The 25,368-nt window shown below is 39.6% G+C and overlaps 1 protein-coding gene and 1 long non-coding RNA gene across 2 annotated transcripts in view; one reads left to right on the plus strand and one right to left on the minus strand.

Annotated features, from left to right (window-relative positions):
- Positions 1-25,368, plus strand: part of LOC106611510 (tenomodulin) — a 126,179-nt gene that overhangs the window by 63,900 nt on the left and 36,911 nt on the right. The gene's annotated exons all lie outside the window — the stretch shown is intronic.
- LOC106611511 (uncharacterized) lies at positions 18,899-20,356 on the minus strand. The gene is made up of 3 exons (XR_001330114.1): positions 20,273-20,356; positions 19,390-19,452; positions 18,899-19,225 (listed from the first exon to the last, which is right to left on the minus strand). It is a non-coding gene; the product is annotated as an uncharacterized lncRNA (long non-coding RNA).

The following is a 25,368-nucleotide window of genomic DNA, read 5'->3' on the forward strand; positions in this document are numbered from 1 at the left end:
TTTGGTTTTTAATGTTTTGTTTAATGGTCTTAAGTTTGAACTGACTAAAGAACACAATATAGTAGTATAGGTAAATAAAGTTAAAAGACAGAATTACTATTTCAACAATGAGTATATCAAACACAATAAGATGTGTGTGAATAGGAAGACCACACTGGAATAGAAAATTGGCCCTGTAAACTTTCCCTTTGCAAGTTGTGACCATTTTTGCCAGTGGTGACTAAGTAACTAAGTAAAAATACTTTGAAGTACAACTTAAGTCATTTTTTGGGGTATCTGTACTTTACTTTCCTATTTATATGTTAAAAAAGAAAATAGACTTTATCATTGGCAGCCCAGAGCATTTGCCACCCATATATATTTCAGGCCTTGGGGCCCACAGCCAGTAGGACAAAATGGTGAAAACATGACTTCTTATTCGGGTCACAAACTGGTTGAAAATGTTTTACTGATCAGAATATTATGTCTTTTTCTGACCGCCATACAACCAGTTGGTCATAACTGTGAGCTCTATACTGACCAGCTGGTCATAATTCTGACAACTATAATATGTGCTATATTATGTAGCCTACTGGTCATAGTTAAGACCTCATCACAACCTGGTAAAGACCACCTGACTACAGCTTATTACCTATACACTCTTAGAAAAAAGGATTCCAAAAGGGTTCTTCGGCTGTTCCCATAGAATAACCCTTTTTGGATCCAGAGAGAAGCCTTTTTGGTTCCACATTGAACCCTTTTGGTTCCCATGTAGAACCCTCTGTGGAAAGGGTCCTACATAGATCCGAAAAGGGTTCTACCTGACACCAAAAGGGTTCTTCAAAGGGTTCTCCTATGGGGACAGCCAAATAACCCTTTTTTTCTAAGAGTGTACTATAAAAAGTACTGCAGAGGATAAAATTGGATTTTGAAAACATTGTTCATTACATTTCTATTTGTTTCCATAGTAACCAATTCAAGTTAATCTGCAACATGTTCTTACATTTAAAATAGATCAAGCAATGGCAAAAACAAATCTACATTAAAAAAAATTGTACATCTGCATAGAGTAATTGGTTCATAATTCACCCACAGAAATTACATGCATAGAAATACTGGGAGTATATAAAGGCCCATTGTTTTATTTGATTAATACGAGTGGTGTGATGCGTAGATCCTCATCACGGACCTCTGAACACAAAAGATGATCTTGAAAAGTCGTGTGATGGGTCTGATCTGCAGTTAAAAGAAGCAGCGCATTACAACTTTATCTATTTGAGATTTTATAAGCAAACTAGAAAAGGCCAAAAACTTAGTGGAAACGTATTTCCATGGTACTAGTTGAATAATTTTGTGGCAGTTACAGCTTAGAGATGTCTTTAAAAAAGAGCAAATTGCTCATATTAATACTTTGCATCCTTCTCCAATACTGCCCAGGAGCCTATTTCAGGACTTTCCAGAGGTCCCGCAACACATCAACCTCCTGAGTTGTCTGGCTTTTCATGACATTTACTGTAAGAATAAAAAATAAAAAATATACATTTACGCATAATGTGGACATGCAGGACACGACATCACAGTAACGCACAGTAAAATATCTTTAACAGTCAGGATCTACTGAAAGTGGTAGCAAAGGCATGTTTGCTCCTCTGTCCCTTAATATTGAAGAGGGACATTAATTCAATCTGAAACATTTTAAGAAAGAGGATATCAAAATAAGACAGTAGTTGGATAATGAAAATGTTTAACTCCTCTCTAAATGGTGAAATTTAGCTTAAACCTAATACATGTTGAAATATTCAAACAACTTTTTCTAAACACACTCTCCATAATCCTGAGGACATTGTCCCGGACAGAGGTTCCCCAATTGAGGGCAGCGTGGCAGTCTTACATTTTTTTATTTAAATGCAAATATTAAATTGTGTATAAAGAGGCAATAAAGAGACAATAAAATATTGTATTGTTCAAAAGTTGTCTGTCATACCATTCCTGCAACAAACAGTGTTAGAAATGGGTGTAATTGGCAAATCTCTTCCTCTTCAATGCAACTGCACACGTGTGAGTTTGAGTGAGCGACAGGGAGAATGCGCAAGAGAAAAATAGGAGAAAGTTTACATGACTCACCAAGGGAGGTGTCTGTTGAATCAGGGCAAGAGGGTTTTGCAGATGAAAAAAAAGCAGAGTTAAAATAGGAGTTGATTTGCTTTACAATCTTATATTATTAGAAACGGTGCTCTTTCAATTGTATTGACTTACACTACACTCTTAGAAAAAAAGGGTTCCAAAAGGGTTCTTTGGCTGTCCCCATAGGAACCATTTTTGGTTCCTGGTAGAACCCTTTTAGGTTCCATGTAGAACCACTTTGTGTTCCATGTAGAACCCTCTGTGGAAAGGATTATACATGGAAACCAATATAGTTCTACCTGGAACCAAAGGGTTTTACCTTGAACCAAATGGGGATCTTCAAATGGTTCTCCTACGGGGACAGCTAATTAAACCTTTACGGTTCTAGACACCACCTTTTTTTCTAAGAGTGTAAGATCAGACAATCATGGGTAGCTGAATAGCATGTTTCTTGGGGAATCCAGTCTCAGTGAGACCTGAAAAAACGTTAATGATCATCTGCATAGCTAGTACAAACCTAGCTCTTACAAAGCTGGTTAGTAGGAATCAATACACATTGAAATCAACGTATCAACATCAACATTTTGCACACAACTTACTGTCAGTGAGTATGGATTTAAGGAGTGGTGGTTCTGATCTCTCCTTTCCCTGGGATATGGCAGAATTGGTCACTCGTAAATGAGTGTGTGGCCAAGAACTGCTATAGAGGCCATGCATCAGGTCATTGACATGTTTCAGGAACTGTAAAGACAGAGACGAATCATGATTAACCATTACCTAAGGTCTTCACTAAATTAGACTTAGCCTAGCAAGTACATTGACTATGTTGCCCCTCGTCAATTTGGCAGTGAGGCAGACAGATGGAGGAGGATAGAGAGACAGACAGCAAAGCATAGGCTATTTCTTAGTCATCAGGCTGGATAACTTCTGTACTCCTTCCCTTTGTTCCTTCCTCCATCCTTCCAAATCCAAGCTAGAAGATTCCTGCAAAAACAGAGTATCAAGAATTGAAAACTGCAGTTGAGAGGTGTAACGTTAGAATGTGTGTTAGTCCAAATGTATGGTATTGTCAAATACAAAATACACATAAATACAAGGATCTCTGATGAATCAAGAAAATCTTCACATCCATATTGGGGGTGCAAGTTTCAAGAATTAGCCTAGCTTGCTGTCTTACAAACACTCAATGCTTCTCTCTCTCTCTCTCTCTCTCTCTCATTCACACAAATACACAGTTAGCATGACAACGTTGTCATTACAATGTTTTCTAAAGTTATTGTGATCATATCTCTCTCACTCTCTCACCACACACACACACACAAATATTTACTATCATTAACTAAACAGAAATCAAAATGTCAAAATGTTAGTTAGCTAGCTATAACCAACGCCTACAACAGCTAAAAATTAAAATGTACCATGTCCATGGAGGATTAGCCAGAGAGCTAACGTTAGCTAGCTAGCTAGCTACAATTAGCTGGGTAACAAGAATGCAGGAGATCTAGGACTACCACTTAGCAGTCAAATCTTTGACATTTTTTGTGTACATTTCAAAAAACTGTCTTTGTTTTCCAGCTGTGTTGCTGTGTAGATTCCCGGGTGCTCTGTGGTATGGATGTAATGTTGACGGATGCGCTCGAGCAGGCTGTCTGTGGGCAGAGATCTATTTCTGCGCTTGAAGCACAGATTCCAATCTGGAACTTCTGCTTCTTCTTTATTAAGCTTTTGTGGCAGACTTCACCTATTGGTATACTACTGCCACCTAAACCAAAAATATTCCATTGCTTTATTTTATTTATTTAATCTTTATTTAACTAGGTAAGTCAGTTAAGAACAAATTCTTATTTACAATGACGGTCTACCCCGGCCAAACCCGGACGATGCTGGGTGTGCAGGGGTACAGGCTAGTTAAGGTAATCTGGTTGTGATCTGGTTGCATGACATCCCGATCAGATTTCAACCAGTAAAATACGTCTTTATCACATTGTATGCCCACTGGGAGGCCTTGTAATCAATGTACACAAGCATAAACCCCCATGTCTCATGACACCTATATGTAACCCGCATCTGAATTTCTCTTCCATATACCCACAACAGTACTAGAGAGAGACAGCTAATGTGTGGTGTTATCTAAAGCTTCCCTTGAAAGACTGGTGCCATTTGTAGGTCTACCCCTTAGAGAAGAATTCTCTGAGATAGCAAGAAAGAATGTTTGTGTATCTGCCTGATTCAAAGTACAATGAAGAAAGCACCAGCTGTGCTGAAGTGAGTGTGCATTAGTGAGCTGATTTCAAATGGATGATCTGCGGGGACACTTTGAGGATTTACAGGAGTATTATTGCATTTTCAGCATTCTATCCGCCCACGGTAGCTGATTGGGTGGACTTTGACATGCATTCAACACATGCGAATGCCATCTGCGCTCCTGTCTCCGCTGGATCTATAATGGTTGAAGTTATTTCCCTTGTGGTTCTTCATTTTCCAGCAATATGTCCATAGGTACCTGGTTCGACTTTTTTTCTATCACTCTCTCTTGATTGTTTAATTTCTTGTGTTTCTCTGAATCTTCTCTGGTTTGTTTTCCTCCTCTCTCTTCTTGTTTGTCTTGCGGTTTCTACCCACCTTCTGTTTGAACATGCTGAAATCCCCCATGGGAGAGGAGCGGAGCTGTAGATTGAATTCAGTGTCTCTAATTTTCATCATTCTTAAAGAGCGGAGGAAGAGTTGGTGGTGGTGGTGTTGGTGGTAGTGGAAGGGGAAAGTGTCGGGTTTCCGTGTGTAGAGGTTGTTTAAGTGGTTATTTTCAATGTCTCTAACAGATATGTCCATTTCCATTTGAGGAGGGGAAAACTCTAATAAAACAACATTGTGGAGAAGCGAGTGCAACCCAGGGGAGACATTTTGTTAGTTCTCATGTGACTGGCCATGTGAGGCAAGAGTCTCTGAGCTCAGCTAAATCACCATGGTGCAGTTTTCTGGAGGACAAGGAGCTAATGGTGGGACTTCTGTGTGCAAAAGGAGAAAAGAGAAAAGCTATAAGAGAGAGCTAGGGAAGTTTCCATCCCGATAGCTCACTGTTGGCAACCAACAAAGGCTGAACACTAGACTCTCCTCTCTCTCCTTATACAGCTGTTTTGACTTTACGCTCCACCTTGGAGGAGTCTGACTAATTTATCTATCCAGGAGACCATCTTCTGTAATAGTAACTGTGGTGCTTATGCAATTTCCCATCCTTTTATACATCCACCCATTAAACTTCCTTCAGTAACAATGAGAGGTTCAAACAGCATGACTTGTAATTGGTGAGCTGCTGCCCACCGCTATCCTTCACCGGTCGGCCCTGTGCCACATGGAAGGCCTGCCCCCTGCGCCTGCTCACCTCTACTAGCCCCCCACACTAAGTGACAGGCGTCACGGTTCTGCTCAAGTGGAAGGAAGCCTGTATCTCACAGCCTTCAAGTACAACTAGGGGACATGTTGTCATCAGCAGCGCATACACACACTCATACTACGCATAGCTCACTCACACCACAACACACACATGCACCCTCTCCATCCTTTGCGTAACGTCCTCTGGTGTCACAGCCAGATAGAGCCCCATTCACACAAACCTTCACTGGCCCCTTTTGTTGCTCTACGATTGAAACCATCTGAGTAGAGGTTGTTGAGGACCACCTCGGAGATAAGGCCTTGCAGTGGTTAAATAAACAAGGCATTGTCAGGAAATGCTTCCACAATTCGCAGTGTCATGTTCATGCATTTCCCGTTGTGGAACTTTGGGTTTTTGTATGTCAATTGATGATGGTGAGAGGCATAGGGATATGTGGGAAACCTGAGCCATTTTTAAGGGGAATGGGAGACACCGATGGTGGTTTTTGACAAGTGCAATAGAAGATCTAGCCCTCATCCTCTGTAAAACTTAGATTCAGCAGGTTGTATGGAGTAAGGAAGGCATAATAATGTGTACTGTGACATTCATAGAGGTTATCATAAAGTCACTGGCGTAACACACCCACGCAACTTTATTTTTAGAATGGAAAATATTTTGGGTTAAAATACTTCCAATATGATTGAAGGTGTCTTTGGCTATGCCGGATGAAGTGATATGACATGCTATTCTATAAAATCCTTTCTCTGTAATTAATATTACCTGATTAAGCTAATCAGGTAAATGTAATTAACTAGAAAGTCTGGGCACCACGAAAGAAGGTTAATAGAGCTGTTATCTTCCGAATAAACTCTTAAAGACCTAGTAATCTTTTACATCAGTAGCAGTCAATATTTAATCGTCACTTTATTCAGTCTCATCTGAAAGTTGTAAATTCTTGGTTATCTTCACGAACCCTGGCTAACAAGTTGAATCAGCAATACAAAATTTGGTTTAATAATTTATTTACTAAATACATAAATAATCACACAGAATTACATCGACACAGAATAGATCATACATTGATTACAAATTATGTCATAAAGGAAAACGTCCCTAGCGGACGGAACAGATATGACAGCTGGTTCCACAAAGAAAGGGGGTTGGGTTTTGAATGAAAGAGCGGGAAGACTGAGTAACAAAGGGAGAAGCTATGCTATCGTAAATACAGAATCTTATACATTCTAAATAACCGACCATTTGGAAAAAGGAAAATGCAATAAATATTTACTCTGAGCTGCGCTTCAGTAGTTTGGTCGTAGATGGAAGGCCGGGTTGCCCAGCAGGGATCTCTTGTCCTCTGAAGAATGTCTCTGGTGGTAAACTGGATAAGTTGTAGTATCATTGTGTGTGTTAGACTGGATACGTCGTCCGTCCTTTCCTAGCCCACATTTACAGCGGCTGCTGCTAACTCAACTGCTAGGAGGTATCACTTCTGGAGTGAATAAGAGTTCAAAGTTCATACCAAGTTTCCATACTTTTAAGCTCGTACTATATTCTGGCTGGTATAGTCGAAAGTCATCCTTTCGGCATGTCGATCATCACAATGAACACGATGCTAATTTCGGTTATTATCTGAGCCCTTTTAACGTAGGACTGTCGTCCTCACGTCCTCGGAACAGAAAGTTGAATTTTCGTCAACGGGTTTATATAGTGGTGAAAGAAGGGCGTGTTTCATAGTTTACAACCAAAGTCTGTTCACTTGGGCGGGGCCTTTGAGTGAGTAGAGTTTCTCTATGACAAACCGTTCTCTCATTTAAGAAGCTAAAATTACATTTCATCTTTTCACAAATAGTTTCATATTTAAACATATAAATTGCACAACAATTCCATGTGAATCTGATAACTAGAATGTGTCGACTTTCCAAGATACAGTTTATGTCATCCTGTCATTAGTAGTAATGTCTCAGACAACAACTGATCTGAGATCATATTCATTAAGTACCAACGCATATTTTCAACTGGTTGGATTACCGAAATATGGTTCCGTTTCCCACCTTTCGATGTTACCAGACTCTCTATGTTACAAAGGCTTTACAAGAGTCAACTCTATAAAGTAGAGAAAGAGAAAAAGGGAAAGGTATTTATGGGGGTCATAAACCTCCCCCAACAGGCCAACGTCATGACATTGTTCACTTCCATGTCGGATCGATGCCTGGAAATTCCCTTGTCCAGAGCAAATGATCTCAATTTAAAACTCTCCCAAAAAGTGTTTATTGGATATTAACTAAAAGATTATTTTATTTTATTTTACCATTATTTTACCAGGTAAGTTGACTGAGAACACATTCTCATTTACAGCAACGACCTGGGGAATAGTTAAAGGGGAGAGGAGGGGGATGAAGGAGCCAATTGTAAGCTGGGGATGATTAGGTGACCGTGGTGGTATGAGGGACAGCTTGGGAATTTAGCCAGGACACTGGGGTTAACACCCCACCCCTACTCTTACGATAAGTGCCATGGGATCTTTATTGACCACAGAGAGTCAGGACACCCGTTTAACGTCCCATCCAAAAGACGGCACCCTACACAGAACAGTGTCCCCAATCACTGCCCTGGTGCATTGGGATATTTTTTTTAGACCTGAGGAAAGGGTGCCTCCTACTGGCCCTCTTATGTAGTTTCTTGCAATAGCCATCTGTGACTTAAAATAATATTTATATCAAAACCGTTATTCCTCAAAGATGTCTCAGATTTGTCTAAAACCATGAGCCGGGTCAGCTGTACCATAAGGACCCTTTATTCATGTCCTCATTACATGTAGTGCAACAAGACCAACCATGGTATGTCAAGTTCTCTACTTTGATAGATTTAAACAAACAATATTCAAATCACCATGGCCATAAACTGTCAACTCCATCTGCCTGATAGTTTATTTTGGCTCAAATACACTGAACCAAAATATGAACGCAACATGTAAAGTACTGGTCCCATGTTTCATAAGCTGAAATGAAAGATCCCAGAAATGTTCCATATGCACAAAAAGCTTATTTCTCTAAAATGTTGTGCACTCATTTGCTTACATCCCTGTTAGTAAGCATTTCTCCTTTGCCAAAATAATCCATCCACCTGACAGGTGTGGCATATCAAGAAGCTGATTAAACAGTGTGATCATTACACAGGTGCACCTTGTGCTGGGGACAATAAAAGGCCTCTCTAAAATGTGCACAGATGTTTAAAGTTCTGAGGGAGGGTTCAACTGGCATGCTGACTGCAGGAATATCCACCAGAAATGTTGCCAGAAAATGGAATGCTAATTTCTCTACCATTAGCCGCATAAGCTGTTTTAGAGAATTTGGCAGTACATCCATCTATCCTCACAACCGCAGACCACATGTATGGCGTTGTGTGGGCGAGCAGTTTGCTGATGTCAACGTTGTGAACAAAGTGCCCCATGATGGCAGTGAGGTTATAGTATGCATGGGTATAGGCATAAGCTACAGACAACGAACACAATTGCATTTTATCGATGGCAGTTTGAATGCACAGAAATACCGTGACAAGATCCTGAGGCCCATTATTGTGCCATTCATCTGCCGGCATCACCTCATGTTCCAGCATGATAATGCAAGGCCCCATGTCGCAAGAATCTGTACACAATTTCTTGAAGCTGGAAATGTCCAAGTTCTTCCATGGCCTGCACACATGGAACATGTTGGGGATGCTCTGGACTGACATGTACGACAGCGTGTTCCAGTTCCCGCCAATATAAAGTAACTTCGCACAGCATTGAAGAGGAGTGGGACAACATTCCACAGAACACAATCAACAGCCTAACGTCAACTCCATCAGAGTGCTGAAAGATCTGATAGAATGGATGTTTTTATTGGGGATTTTAAAATGATTTTTTTTTTTAGAGGCATAAATATGTACGTTTTGAGTATCGGTTGTCAACACTGTTAGTGGCTTGTCAACTCTGTCACTGATGGAGTCAATCATTTTTTGTCAATATTCAGAAAAAGTATTTGAATCACTGTTCTGCAACATATGCTTAAACAACTGATGTTTTTGCTATGCTAGACCTAAGGGACAATGTTTGCCTTATAAATATTGTTTTATGTTTGAAATCTAGAAAAACATGCCAAAATGCGAACAAAATTATCCCTGGAGCATTTAAGAGCGCTATAAAACAAAACAAAAAGAAGTTTGGAGATTTGTATTACCTATTTGAATAACCTAATCTTAGAATTAAACAATCAAGGCCATTAAACACTTGTTGGTCAATAATTGTAAAAATGAAATTACGTTTATGGTGTCTGACGGAGTTGACATGAATCCAGATAGTTGCATTTTATGAAGAAAAAATATGTAATTAGGAGGTTGTTCCTTTACATGGTGTGATAGCTGATATGTTGGTAGATCAAAATATACAAATCAAATCAAATGTATTTATATAGCCCTTCGTACATCAGCTGATATCTCAAAGTGCTGTACAGAAACCCAGCCTAAAACCCCAAACAGCAAGCAATGCATGTGAAATAAGCACGGTGGCTAGGAAAAACTCCCTAGGAAAAACTCCCTAGAAAGGCCAAAACCCAGGAAGAAACCTAGAGAGGAAACAGGCTATGAGGGGTGGCCAGTCCTCTTCTGGCTGTGCCGGGTGGATATTATAACAGAACATGGTCAAGATGTTAAAATGTTCATAAATGACCAGCATGGTCAAATAATAATAATCATAGTAGTTGTCGAGGGTGCAACAAGTCAGCAACTCAAGAGTAAGTGTCAGTTGGCTTTTTCATAGCCGATCTCTGAGAGTATCTCTACCACTCCTGCTGTCTCTAGAGAGTTGAGAACAGCAGGTCGGGGACAGGTAGCACGTCCGGTGAACAGGTCAGGGTTCCATAGCCGCAGGCAGAACAATACACTGCCATTCAAAAGTTTGGGGTCACTTAGAAATGTCCTTGTTTTTGAAAGAAAAGCACATTTTTTGCTTTTCTTTTGTCCATTAAAATAACATCAAATTGATCCGAAATACCACGTAGACATTGTTAATGTTGTAAATGACTATTGTAGCTGGAAAAGGCAGATTTTTTTATGGAATATCTACATAGGCGTACAGGGGCCCATTATCAGCAACCATCACTCCTGTGTTCCAGTTGCACGTTGTGTTAGCTAATCCCAGTTTATTCATTTATTAGGCTAATTGATCATTATATAACCCTTTTGCAATTATGTTAGCACAACTGAAAACTTTGGTGCTTATTAAAGAAGCAATAAAACTGGTCTTCTTTAGACTAGTTGAGTATCTGGAGCATCAGCATTTGTGGGTTAGATTACCAGCTCAAAATGGCCGGAAACAAAGACTTTCTTCTGAAACTCATCAGTTTATTCTTGTACTGAGAAATGAAGGCTATTCCATGCGAGAAATTGCCAAGAAACTGCAGATCTCGTACGCTGTGTACAACTCCCTTCACAGAACAGCGCAAACTGGCTCTAATCAGAATAGAAAGAGGAGAGGGAGGCCCGGTGCACAAATAAGCAAGAGGACAAGTACATTAGAGTGTCTAGTTTGAGAAACAAACACCTCACAAGTCCTCAACTGGCAGCTTCATTAAATAGTACCCGCAAAACACCAGTCTTGACGTCAACAGTGAAGAGGCGACTCTGGGACGCTGGCCTTCTAGGCAGAGTTGCAAAGAAAAAGCCATATCTCAGACTGGCCAATAAAAATAAAAGATTAAGATGGGCAAAAGAACACAGACACTGGACAGAGGAACTCTGCCTAGAAGGCCAGCATCCCGGAGTCGCCTCTTCCATGCTCAAAGGGATAGTCAATGTCTGCTTTTTTCCCATATACCAATAAGTACCCTTCTTTGCTAGGCATTGGAAAACCTCCCTGGTCTTTGTGGTGGAATCTGTGTTTGAAATTCACTGCTTGACTGAGGGACCTTACAGATAATTGTATGTGTGGGGTACAAAGATGAGGTAGTCATTCAAAAATAATGTTAAACACTATTATTGCACACAGAGTGAGTCAATGCAACTTATTATGTGACTTGTTAAGCATATTTTTACTCCTAAACTTATTTAGGCTTGTCATAACAAAAAGGTTGAAAACTTATTGAATCAAGACATTTCAGCTTTTCATATGTAATAAAAAAAATTATATTCCGAAAAACAGCATTCCATTATGGGGTATTGTGTGTAGGCCAGTGACAAAAAAAATCTAAATTTAATAAATGTTGAGTTCAGGCTGTAACACAACAAGTTGTGGAAAAAGTCAAGGGGTGTGAACACTTTCTGAAGCTACTGTATTTGGTAGCATTTTATAACAACTCCACGTAATAAAACATTTATAATTGGTTAGTAAATAGTTTAGTCATTATCTATTAATCTTTACTCCATTCATAAGATGTTTAATATAGGTCCTTATAAACCATTTACTAATCACAAGTTAAGTGTTTTTGTGCAGCCTCATCTAAAGGATGGGCTATTTATACTTTATAAATACTTTATAAATGTTTTGAGTGACCAGCATAATTTCTCACAAAGTGCTAGACATGCCATTGATAGACATTCCAGCAGTACCTGATGCTCCTTAAGGTCTGAAAATAGCCTAGAACATATCAATTGTAAAAGAATAACCACACAACGCAGGATTTTTAAGGAAATATACATATATTTTTGGACTCTTATTAGTTATTTACTGAAAAGTTGTACGCCTTTCAATACTTCAGGAAGTCATCTAACTATTGACAGTGAACAGGACGGTGTTAATATTAAGGAAAATATTTGTTGGAAAAAAGTTGTCCTGTTTTTCAAGAATCCCTGAGCTCTAAAACAGCAACATCTTCTCTCAGCATCATGGCAAAATTTGTAAAATAGCATGAGATTGGCGAAACTGCGCTACGCCACTGCATACAGTAAATTACAGTGCCTTCAGAAAGTATTCATACCTCTTGACTTATTACAGCCTGAATTCAGAATTGATCAAAAATATTTTTTTCTCTCACCCATCTTTACACAATACCCCATAGTGAAAAACTGAAAACATGTTTTTAGAATGTTATGCAAATTTATTGAAACTGAAATGCAGAAATATCGCATTCACACCCTTGAGTCAATACTTTGTAGAAGCATCTTTGGCAGCGATTAGAGCTATGAGTCTTTCTGGTTAAGTCAACAAGAGCTTTCCACACCTAGATTGTGTGACATTTGCCCATTATTCTTTTCAAAATTCTTGATCATTGCTGCACAACCATTTTCAGGTCTTGCCATAGATTTTCAAGTAGATTTAGGTCAAAACTGTAACTCGGCCACTCAGGAACATTCACTGTCTTGTTGGTAAGCAACTCCAGTGTAGATTTGGCCACATTTGGCAATATCGCTCCTTCCACTGGTCTTGCAAAATCCAGGTGAATGCACTGTCTCGGGCTCTCTGGCCAATCCCAGGGAAGCAGTGGTGCTAGGCTTGGTGGGTTTCGGATGGTTTGACATGACGGGCAGGATCTGGCTTTGGCTTCAATGTCATGGTCTAGTCCCAGCCACCAGAAAAATATCTACGTGCTAACTCCTTCATCCGGACGATGCCACAATGTCCAGAGTGCAACTCGTTCAGGATAGGTTTCAACAGCTTTGGTGGTATGATGACACCCATACCTCAGAGTAGGAATCCAGCTGTCACTGTCAACTCCTTTCCCCGTGAAAGGTAAGGCTAGAACTCCGGCGGCGCATCAGCGATGCATGACAGATTGCTTCTCATCACTCGGTCAAACACTCTGGACAGTGTTGGATCTCCTCCTGTTTCCTTCTTGATCTGGTGAGCTGTCACAGGAGTGGTCTCCACCATGTTGAAATAGATAATCTTCTGTTCACTGCTCTTAGGGCAGTCATGTGGAGGAGACCTGCCACGCGCTTCAGACCTCCGGTACTTAAAACCTGTTAAGGTGTAGGGGGCAGTATTTTCACAGCCAATTGAAAAACGTACCCAAATTAAACTGGTTACTACTCTGGCCCAGAAACTAGAATATGCATATTATTAGTAGATTTGGATAGAAAACACGCTGAAGTTCCTAAAACTGTTTGAATGGTGTCTGTGAGTATAACAGAACTCATATGGCAGGCCAAAACCTGAGAAGATTCCATACAGGAAGCGCCCTCTCTGACCATTTCTTGGCCTTCTATAGCCTCTTTATGGAAAACAGAGGATCTCTGCTGTAACATGACATTTTCTAAGGCTCCCATTGGCTCTCAGAAGGCGCCAGAACGGGGAATGATGACTCTGCAGTCCCTGGCCGGAAAACAGTAGGGGATTTGGAAAGTGGTCGATCTGAGAACAATGACACAGGTGCGCACGAGCATGTGTAGACACCATTTCCTTCTTTCAGTCTTAGAACGAAAACAACGTCTCCTGATCGGAATATTATCGCTATTTTACGAGAAAAATCGCATAAAAATTGATTTTAAACAGCGTTTGACATGCTTCGAAGTACGGTAATGGAATATTTTGAAAATTTTTGTCACTATATGCGCCGGCGCGTCACCCTTCGTATAGTGTCTTGAATGCAAGAACAAAACGCCGCTATTTGGATATAACTATGGATTATTTGGAACCAAAACAACATTGGGTGTTGAAGTAGAAGTCCTGGGACTGCATTCTGACGAAGAACACCAAAGGTAATCCAATTATTCTTATAGTAAATCTGAGTTTGGTGAGTGCCAAACTTGGTGGGTGTCAAAATAGCTAGCCATGATGGCCGGGCTATCTACTCAGAATATTGCAAAATGTGCTTTCACCGAAAAGCTATTTTAAAATCGGACACCGCGATTGCATAAAGGAGTTCTGTATCTATAATTCTTAAAATAATTGTTATGTTTTTTGTGAACGTTTATCGTGAGTAATTTAGTAAATTCACCGGAAGTTTCGGTGGGTATGCTAGTTCTGAACGTCACATGCTAATGTAAAAAGCTGTTTTTTGATATAAATATGAACTTGATTGAACAAAACATGCATGTATTGTATAACATAATGTCCTAGGGTTGTCATCTGATGAAGATCATCAAAGGTTAGTGCTGCATTTAGCTGTGGTTTGGGTTTATGTGACATTATATGCTAGTTTGAAAAATGGGTGTCTGATTATTTCTGGCTGGGTACTCTGCTGACATAATCTAATGTTTTGCTTTCGTTGTAAAGCCTTTTTGAAATCGGACAGTGTGGTTAGATAAAGGAGAGTCTTGTCTTTAAAATGGTGTAAAATAGTTATATGTTTGAGAAATTGAAGTAATAGCATTTTTAAGGTATTTGTATATCGCGCCACGGGATTAGACTGGCTGTTGCGTAGGTGGGACGATTTGGTGCCACCTACCCTAGAGAGGTTAAACTATATAAGATACTTGTATGTTCATAAATGTTTAATATTACGATTATGTATTTGAATTGCGCGCCCTTCAATTTCACCGGAGGTTGTCCACAGGCCTAGCCTTAAGAAGGAAATCAATTCCACAAATTAACTTTAAAGAAGGCGCACCTGTTAATTGAAGTGCATTCCAGGTGACTACCTCATGAAGCTGGTTGAGAGAATGCAGAGTGTGCAAAGCTGTCATCAAGTCAAAGGGTGGCTATTGAAGAATCTCAAATCTCAAATATATTTTGATTTGTTTAACACTTTTTTTGGTTACCATGTGATTCCAAATGTGTTATTTCATAGTTTTGATGTCTTCACAATTATTCTACAATGTAGAAAATAGTCAAATAAAGAAAAACCCTTGAATGAGTAGGAGTTCTAAAACCTTTGACCAGTTGTGTATATCATAAGTAAGTATATAATTTGTATTTATTGTTATTTGTAAACCTTGCCAAAAGAATAAGCAGCAGCAGTACAAAACCATAGCTAGACTGGCACATTAGACGGCACATTAGACGGCACATTACTCACTCGCCAGATGTGCAATTAAAGGGGAATTACACACAAAAAATGGTCTTCTGATGTGATTTAAGAGTTGACATGGACTCAGAACATTCAATTTCGTTGTTTCTCTTTGAACAATTAACATTTTTAGAGTGAAAAACAAAAAAATCTCAATCCAGGAAAAATAAAACAGAAAACATCATTTGGGGGGAAAAAAATCACAGTACTACTTTTTTCTTGTACACTAAGGACCTGGGGAAGAGTTGCACGGGAGAGGAGAAGAATGTGCCTATTTGAAAGCAAGAAAAAATGAGTAGCTCGCGACATGTTTCATTCTACTAGTTCCACCAGGACCTCTGCCTTTCCAGCCATGGGGACGGTCTCTCCTGTATAGGTCTTTAGCAGGGGTTTTCATGTGTCAGTGAAAGGTGGTTCAGCCTTTCTTTGAATAGCTTTTCTAAAATGAGCGAAACAGCTCCTCCAGTATCGATTTCCGTCTTGATTGGCTGTCACCCAACAGTGATTTGACACCGTAGGCTGTAAAGCCTCCTTTTACTGTCAATACCTTGATGGGTCGCTCCTCTTAAGAGTCTGTGTCACTATTGCTTGACTGTTCCTGCTTTACAGCATGCAGATGTTTCTTCTTAGTACACCAGCTGGATGTTTTTCCTTTTCCCAATTTTTTCTTATAAGTGTCCTTCACTGGTGTCTCTATTTTTTCTTTACCAGCTCGCACAATATGTCCTTTCTTTTCACAATAGCGACATGTCAGCTCCTTTGCCCAGCATTCCGATAGGTGATGACCCCGTTTTCCACATCGGTAACACTACAAGGAGCTTGATTTTTGTTTTTCCTGCGCTTCTGCTACACTGCACTCTTGATGCAGCCCCCAGCTGCTGTTCTTCTTTTCCAGTTAGCTCCATTGATACAGCAACCTCAACTGTTTTCCGTAAGGTTAGATTGTCTTCAGAGAGTAGGTGCTTTGTATTGCCTTACTCCTTAAGCCACACACAATCCAATTGCAGATAGTGTCATTCAATGTTGCATTAAACTCACAATGTTCTGTTAGTATCTTTAGCACTGCAACATATTGAGCAACGGATTCACCTTCCTCTTCGTTCCGTTTCTGAAACCTGAATCTCTCTGCAATTACAAGTGGTTTGGGGTAAAAATGTCCTTCCAAAGATTTCACAATGTCCACAAATGACTGGTCACCTGGTTTCTTATGGGGATAATAATGATGACAGAACCCTGTGAATTTGTATTTAGAATTTTGTTGTCGCTCATTGAGATTTGTGGTTGCAAGTACGATTCGCATATGTGTAAATAGATTTTGCAAGCTTGTATCCTAATGTATGAAACATTTAACAATGGTTGCAAACTTGTAACTTGACATTTGAATACATTTAAAAAGATTTGAAAGCATCATTTATTTTCAGAATTATTACAAGTCCATTTACAACTAAGAATATTCTGCTGTGAATCAAAAAACCACTTGCAGATGTTTTTATCTGCACGTGCTCGGAGTTCTGTCACTGTTGTCGCGTTACCAAGAGATTTGTAAACTTGTAGAAAGTTTTGTACATTTGTGGAAATAGATTTGCATGTACAGTTTTTATTTCAGCAGCTCTGGGGTCAGGACCTTTATCCCCTGACAAATCAGCCCAAAACTGCAGCCGCCTATTGCTGCAACCATTAGCTGGATTGTTCCATCAATCAAATCTCAGAAAGTAATTTGAAGAGGAGAAGAAGTAATTTCTGCAAAGTAACAACATTACTTACTCCTTGGCCTGAAATACTAGAATGAAATGGTCTACTTGAAGGTAATAATCTATTTTATATTTGAAATGGGATGACAGTAGTTTGTGTAAAGTGAAATATGATGGTACATTTCAGATGAAATTGACAGCAGCTAATGTTAGCTAGCTAGCTTTCTGGCTTCATCCTAGCTTTACTAGTATCTGTCAAGCTTAATCAGACAGCTTTAAAGGCGAGGGGGAAAAATGTATATAATATTTGGAAACCATCTCATTGATAAAGTTGATATAAATGCCATTAGCAAGCTAGCTAACTAAATTGAAACTTGTTCTTGGAGTTTATTCACAAGGTTAGATAGAAATAGATCCACACGTTATTCTCTATCATGCAGAATTGTAAACTTGTAACTTGGGAATCTAGTTCAGTAATACAGACATCAATGATTTCTGTCCCAGGATACTGAACTGTGTGCAAGTTTTTTTCCAATTTAGATCAGTTAGTTGAATGACTTGTTAGTCAGGTGCTGGAACAAAAACCTGTACACTCCTGTGTAAAAAACGGTGGTTGTCATGACTTCAATTGACTAAATACAAGTACCATTTTATTTTGTCAACCTATGCAGGGTTGTCAATTCATTTCCAATGTCCTGCAGAACATTTCCCTGCATCCAGGTTGAGGCCTGCTACCAGCAGGAACATGGAGCACTCCATGTCAGTGTCAGTAAGTCATGCATATTTATATATATATATATATATATATATATATATATATATATATATATATATATATATATATATATACTGTATAATACTCCACCTGAGCCAAAGGGAGGTCAAGGGTGAGGGCTTAGGGGGGAGTGAGAGTGAAGTTACAGACATGAAGATACAACTTGAATGACAGAGTAAGGCTGCTTTCAAAACAAAATGCTTGAAACACACGTCTACACAGCTGTTTGGTTGAAGAATAGTATGACAAACAGCATAACAGAAGCCTCTCCCAACACAGTCCTCACTTTTAAAGCCTTTTGAGGTGGTGTGTCTTTTACGCAACCATTTGTCTAATTAGAAGACACCCTGATAGTCCTCAATAATCAACAATGTAAATGTTAACTCTCTTGCTCTCTCTTTCAATTGCATTCAGTACCCCTATCCATCTTTCTACAGGTGCTCCAGAGCCTTCTGACCAACTACCTGCAATCTCTCCAGAGCAGAGCAAGCTGATGTTCCGCTGATGGTAATATACTTTATGCATTATGTAAACCTCCTTGACTATGGCTGTCTGTCTGTGTGATGACATACATGTATAGCATATTATCCAGGACTACTGGTTGGATTGGATTTACTGTACTCACACCAAAACTCATGCCATCTCCTCCCTCTAAAAGTCTCCCAGCCAAACTGACATGTGTCCAACCCCCTATCCACAGGTGAGTCTGCTGGGCCATGGAACTCTAGAGCAGTACATAAAAAACCTGCCACCCTGTTGTCAGCTGAGCTATCAGCAGAACAGTTCCATGAGGAAGGATGCAACTATCAAGCCTTTTCAAAGGCCAAATTTGGGGGATGATAACCAAATGCAATAAACTTTTGTATAAACTACTCATGCTCCTTGTTTAAAACTATACCTTTTTCATAACCTGTTCTTCACATTTTAACTAACTACTATGGTAACTTAAACATCAAACAACATGCAGACTTTCTCCATCAATACAACACTTGGTGCTCTTGACTCCAAAAGGTCTAAAATCAATGCAAGTCTCATGTCCAGGTTAAATACATGTTTATTCATGTATATAAAGACTTGTAAATGAGCATTTCACACAGGTGTACCAACTACAATATATATCCCAGACAAGCCTGAAGAATAGGACAAATAGACAAGTGAATATAAGTCAGTTATTGTGTCTGTAGCAGTTTGTATGAATGACTGGTTGCATAAAATACATGTTGATGTTAAATGGCTGCGAGACAGAGATAAGGAGTCTCTTGCTGTAATGTCAGGTAAGGTACCACTGAAGGCCCCAGTATTCAGTCTGGCAGCTGGAAGCATATGTGTCACCATCCAGGCCCATGTCACAGCATGCATATGCCTGATGGAGAGATGACAATAAATACATTATGTACCTTTCATCACCAAAGCCATGTTAGTATTTACTGCACGTGTTGCTGAACAATCCAACCATTCTGTTAGTGTAATTGATATAAATGGGCAATTCGCATACAATATCCACTTCCTAAGCATTGACTGTAATACCTCTAGCGATCCTGTGGCTGTCTGGCAGCATTCTACGTTCTTGTGATCTTACTCCCTCTCCACCTGAAATGCAATAATAACAAAAACATGAATAACAATGAGCCTAGTCAGTCAGTCATTTGGCTAACTAGGCTAATTAAACACTTGTAAATATGCACAAGACTATTCAGCCATAATTATACCAAAACAATACAGCCTATTTGCAGGAGGGGCATAATTATTGTGAACCTTTTCAATCAATAAACAGGCAGTGGAATTAAGTAGTTTGTCAAAAGCGTTCAAAAGTCAGTAAAAAAGTCTTTGAAATAAAGCTAGCAAATATATAATTTTAATTTTCTTGAATCCTAACATTATTCGCTACAGTGATGATGGTGGGAGTTTTCCCCAATTCTATACTGAACAAAAATATAAACGCAGTATGCAGCAATTTCAAAGATTTTACTGAGTTACAGTTCATATAGTGTAAGGAAATCAATCAATTAAAATCAATTAATTAGGCCCTAATCTATGGATTTCACATGACTGGGCAGGGGTGCAGCCATGGGTGGGCCTTGGAGGGCATAGGCCCACCCACTGGGGAGCCAGGTCCAGCCAAGTTTTCCCCCACAAAAGGGCTTTATTACAGACAAAAATACTCCTCAAGGTACACCTGTTCAATCACCTTCTTGATATGCCACACCTGTCAGGTGTGAATTTGTTTTCCCCTTGCATCTAAAGCTGCCTGATGAAGCTAACGGTAGCCAGTTGATAGTAAAGCTAGGATGAATGTCAAAGCCAGTAGCTAAAGTTAATTTGAAATGTACCATTTATATTTCATATGATAAACAAACTACTGTTATGTGTTTTCACCCAAGAAATCCATGTACACATAAGAGATTATTACCTTCAAGTAGATAGTTTTATTCTAGTACTTCAGGCCGAGTAGCGGCAACATTACTCTGTTCTTCTTTGATGGGGTTTAACAACGGTTGGCATCCAGTGTTAAGGGTGCATTACCGCCACCAGCTGGACGGAGTATTGAATAAGATTTTTTTTTAACTTTTCGGGAATGGGGTAAAACGACATCATACAAAGTAAAACACGTCAACTAAAAAATAAGAAACCCATCATCCTTCTTCAATCACAGTCCACTCCAAAATACATTCCTACACAGGCTCAGGGGCCTGTGATGAGGCTACATTCACCGACAGGATTTCTTGCACTGCCTTTCTTGCACTGCTGTAAAATCACGAAGACCCTAAAAAATGTTCAGCGGCATTCACAATGATTCCAATTTTCTTAGACTTCTTCTCCGCTTGTGCTGTACAGTTTATGACCATTGCAATAAATAATACTAAGTCCATCTTTTTAACATATAGCAATTCACTATCCCTCGTTTGATGAAAAACCATCACTGGTCTTGTTGGCTCTACTACCAATGCTTCTTCCCCGCCTCTCGCTCCTTCCAATGTTCTCACCGCCTCCAGATAGGAGACACGCTGGACACTCCTTACCCTTTCCACCTCATAGGGCACTCCAATAATTCAGGTGCATGTTCACCTCCACAGTTGCAACATTTCCCATCATCTGGCATACGATATTCTTCCCTTCTGCACACACTTGACACATGACCAAATCTTTTACATTTATGACAAAAGCTCTTACAGGGTATCTCATGAATCCTAACTTGATATGAGAAGGGAGAGACTCTTTATCAAAGAACAGTAGCATGGATGAAGTGAACTTTTTTTCTCCATCCACCATACAAGTCAATTGACCTGCACCAACCACATCGATGTCTTCAGTTATATCCTCTGCCTTTATTTCTTCCGCCAGCCAGGAAATAACCCCCTTTTATTTTTGACCTTTATTTAACTAGGCAAGCCAATTAAAAACAAATTCTTATTTACAATGACGGCCTACCCCGGCCAAACCCAGACGACGCTGGGCCTATTGTGCGCCGCCCTATGGGACTCCCAATCATGGCCAGATGTGATACGACACTGACTCCACACTTTCTTCCAACACATTCCAGATGTTCCTGGAGACGTTAAATGGATTTCCCCAGTAGCATTCATCCAAAACCCTGACCAAAAACGAGTCTAGTGATTTCCTATTTTTCAACATAGCTTTACTTCTTTGTTTCCCTTTTTCTTCGCCACTGTAACCCACTCATTCTCACTTTCTGTACTATTAGCTTCACTCGACTCACTAGCAGTTTCAAACAAAACCTCAGTTTCCACCATCTTCAGTCAACGAACGTACAGTACACTCTCTACTCTGGTTGCCCTTCATGGGTAGCTTCCGACTTCTCCTCTTCAAGCTACTCCCTGAGATTTGATTGATGGATCAATCCAGCCAATGGTGCAGCAATTGGCGGCTGTGGTTTTGGCTGATTGGTCAGGAGTAAAAGGTCCTGCCACCAACACTGCTCAAACCATTTTTTTTTACTTGCAAATCTCTTTCTACAAACTTATAAAACTTTCTACAATCTTATGAACCTCTAGGTAACGTGACAACAATGACGGAACTCAGAGCGTGTGCAGATAAAAAAAATGATCTGCACGTTTCTTTTTGATTCACAGCCTAATATTCATAGTCATAATGGACTTCACAAGTTTGCGACCATTGATCCATTTTTCACAAAACATGATACAAGCTTGCGAAAATAAATTACACATTTGTGAATCTTATGGTACTTGCAACAACGATGCTCAATGTGCGATCACGAAATTCAAAATACAAACTTACATGTTTCTGTCACTATTATCCCATAGTTTCTCAGACTGAACCAAGCTCCTTAGCAAGCTAAACATTTTAGCTCCCATCACACTAACGAATGTTGCCACTTTAATTTCATCTTTATTGCCATTGGCTGTGACATCTCAAATGTTCTGTGTAGACACTCCATTGCTCCACTGTTTCATCAAACTGATCAAATGCTCCTATTAAAGACACTTTATCACATTTCTTTCTTCGCTATCAGGTTTACTAGTAAATTTCTTATACTAGTTTACTTCATCCTCCTATTTTCACTCTTTTTTTTCCGTTTTTTTTATGATTTTCTTCTACTTGTTAGAACTTTTACTAACTTTGACTTCCTGTTTCTCCATTTATTTTCATTCACTCTGTTGTGACTACTCTCCTCCCCCTTGAGGCTCAAGCACAATGCAGCATTCAGTCAACAAATGGTGGATTCAACAATGAACGAACAATGGAAAGATCTTACTTTCATCACTGTCGTCATCCTGGAAAAATGCAGCATAATTCCATCGAACCTCGTCACTAGTTTCTTTGTTAAATTTAGTCTAATTCAGGAATGGGGACGGAGAAGTAGTTTTAAATGCAATTAGTGCTTTTCTTTCTTCTTCGTCTTCGTCTTCTTCGGTATATTGGCGTTTGCACAATTTGGTGTGCCTCCCGCCACCTACTGTGCAGGATGGAAACAGGATTCCCCCAAAAATGTAACAAACTACAAAAAAAACACAAATAAACAAAATCAAAAAAAGTCCCAAAAACCTTTCTGCCGCAGCCACATGAATGTCCAGTTTCTCTTACTTCTTTGAGACTTAAGCCATACCGTTGATAACTGAACGCCACAAAATCCACCTTCTTAACACACATGGTATCTTCTGGCTGGCAGCAAACACTTACTACAGTCTGTGGTGCATCTACTACCATACCTTCTCTAGCGTCACTTGTTTTCTCAACTCCTAAATCGCCTCCGCATAGGAGATTCAATAGAGCGGTCAAACTTTTGCCACCTCAATCTCCTTCACCCTTACAGGGCACTCCTGGAACTTGGGATCACAATTGCAACACCATCGTCCGTTTATACATCGTTCTTCAGTATACTCCATCCCTCTGCACAGACTTGAAACATGGCCAAATCCTTTTAAAATTGGTTTGAGGACGAAAGCTCATACAGCGTATCTTACTTAACCAAGCTTCACATGTGCAGGTAGGTGCTCTTTATCAAAAAACAACAGAACCAACAAACTTTCTTATTTTTCTCCATTCACCCAGCGGGTCAGACCCCGGGCACCAACCACAGCAGGAATTCTCTTCAGGTATTTAACCTGAACATACAGTACCAGTCAGAAATTTGGACACATTTTTAAAATGTTTACTATTTTCTACATTGTAGAATTATAGTGAAGATGTCAAAACTTTGAAATAACACATATGGAATCATGTAGTAACCAAAAACAAATCCAAATATATTTGAGATTCTTCAAAGTAGCTACCCTTTGCCTTGATGACAATTTGTAGAATTTCTTTCCTTCTTAATGCGTTTGAGCCATTCAGTTGTGTTGTGCCAAGGTACGGGTGGTATACAGAAGATAGCCCTATTTGGACCAAGTCCATTATGGCAAGAACCGCTCAAATAAGCAAAGGGAAACGAAAGTCCATCATTACTTTAAGACATGAAGGTCAGTCAATACGGAAAATGTCGAGAACTTTGAACGTTTCTTCAAGTGCAGTCGCAAAAACCATCAAGCGCTATGATGAAACTGGCTCTCATGAGGACTGCCACAGGAAAGGAAGACCCAGAGTTACCTCTGCTGCAGAGTTCATTACATTTACATCATTTAGCAGATGCTCTTATCCAGAGCATACATTTCATACCTCTTTTTCTCCATAATGGTCCCCCCATGGGAATCAAACCCACAACCCTGGCATTGCAAACACCATGCTCTACAAACTGAGCCACACGGGACCATTAGACTTATCAGTCTCAGAAATTGCAGCCCAAATAAATGCTTCACAGAGTTTAAGTAACAAACACATCTCAACATCAGCTGTTCAGAGGAGACTGCGTGAATCAGGCCTTCATGGTCGAATTGCTGCAAAGAAAGCACTACTAAAGGACACCAATAACAAGAATATACTCGCTTCGGCAAGGAACACGAGCAATGGACATTAGACCGGTGGAAATCTGTCCTTTGGTCTGATGAGTTCACATGATTCTATATGTTATTTCATAGTTTTGATGTCTTCACTATTATTCTACAGTGAAGAAAATAGTAAAAATGTAGAAACACCCTTGAATGAGTAGGTGTGTCCAAACTTTTGACTGGTACTGTACATTATCATCCCTGAGATGACTCCTTTGATGGGTGCTCTGCTCTGAAGTTCAAAGCACGATACTTCTGTTGTCCAGATTTTGTTTTGAGGCCCACGACAATCTTCCTCTGTTCTTCAGAAATACAATTAATCAGAATAAGACCACTCCTGGTCACTCTGATAAACTCCACTTCTCCCAGCGCATACTTCACCATTTCACACCTCAAATGGGTCTCCCACATATGCATTCTTACTCAACAAACTCATCCCAACAACAAATAATCCATTATCATTCTTCCACATATCCTGTACTCCAATTTTATACAATTTCACTTTTGTAAAACAAATTGACACTACTGTTGTCCATTCAGGACATTGGTCTTCACCAACTTTGCTCAACTGGCTGCCTGATTCAAACTCTGTATCCACTTCCTCCATCTCTCCAGCTCTATCCACTGAGTTCTTTACTGAAAGTTGAACTTCTTACAATACTTCAGGAAGTCATCTAACAATTTACTTCATTACCCATAGTGCATAGCATTATAACTACTGCTACAGAAACCACATTGGACATTAATACTTAGTCCAATTACGTAAACATTTTATTCAGAAAACTGTTGTAAATCGACTGTTGCAAGGACGTGAGGAAGAGTTGCAATGTGAATGTCTTGCAAATTTTTTCAACCTCGCGAACACAAACTAATCATAAAATAGGGAGATGTAGCCTGCACACTAAAGCTGTCCGAATAAGGCAGTTTTTGTCTTGTGGATTTTATTCCTTGTTTATTACTAATATGTGTTTGCGGTAGAAATGTTTACATGTATGATTTGCAGTAAGTATGTTCAACCCACTATCACAAATCAAATCTTCAACAAAACAAAGGAGACGTCAACAAAATAAAGGAGATGATCATGGACTTCAGGAAACAGCAG

The sequence above is a fragment of the Salmo salar genome, chromosome ssa09 (assembly GCF_905237065.1).
Source record: "Salmo salar chromosome ssa09, Ssal_v3.1, whole genome shotgun sequence".
Taxonomy (NCBI): domain Eukaryota; kingdom Metazoa; phylum Chordata; class Actinopteri; order Salmoniformes; family Salmonidae; genus Salmo; species Salmo salar.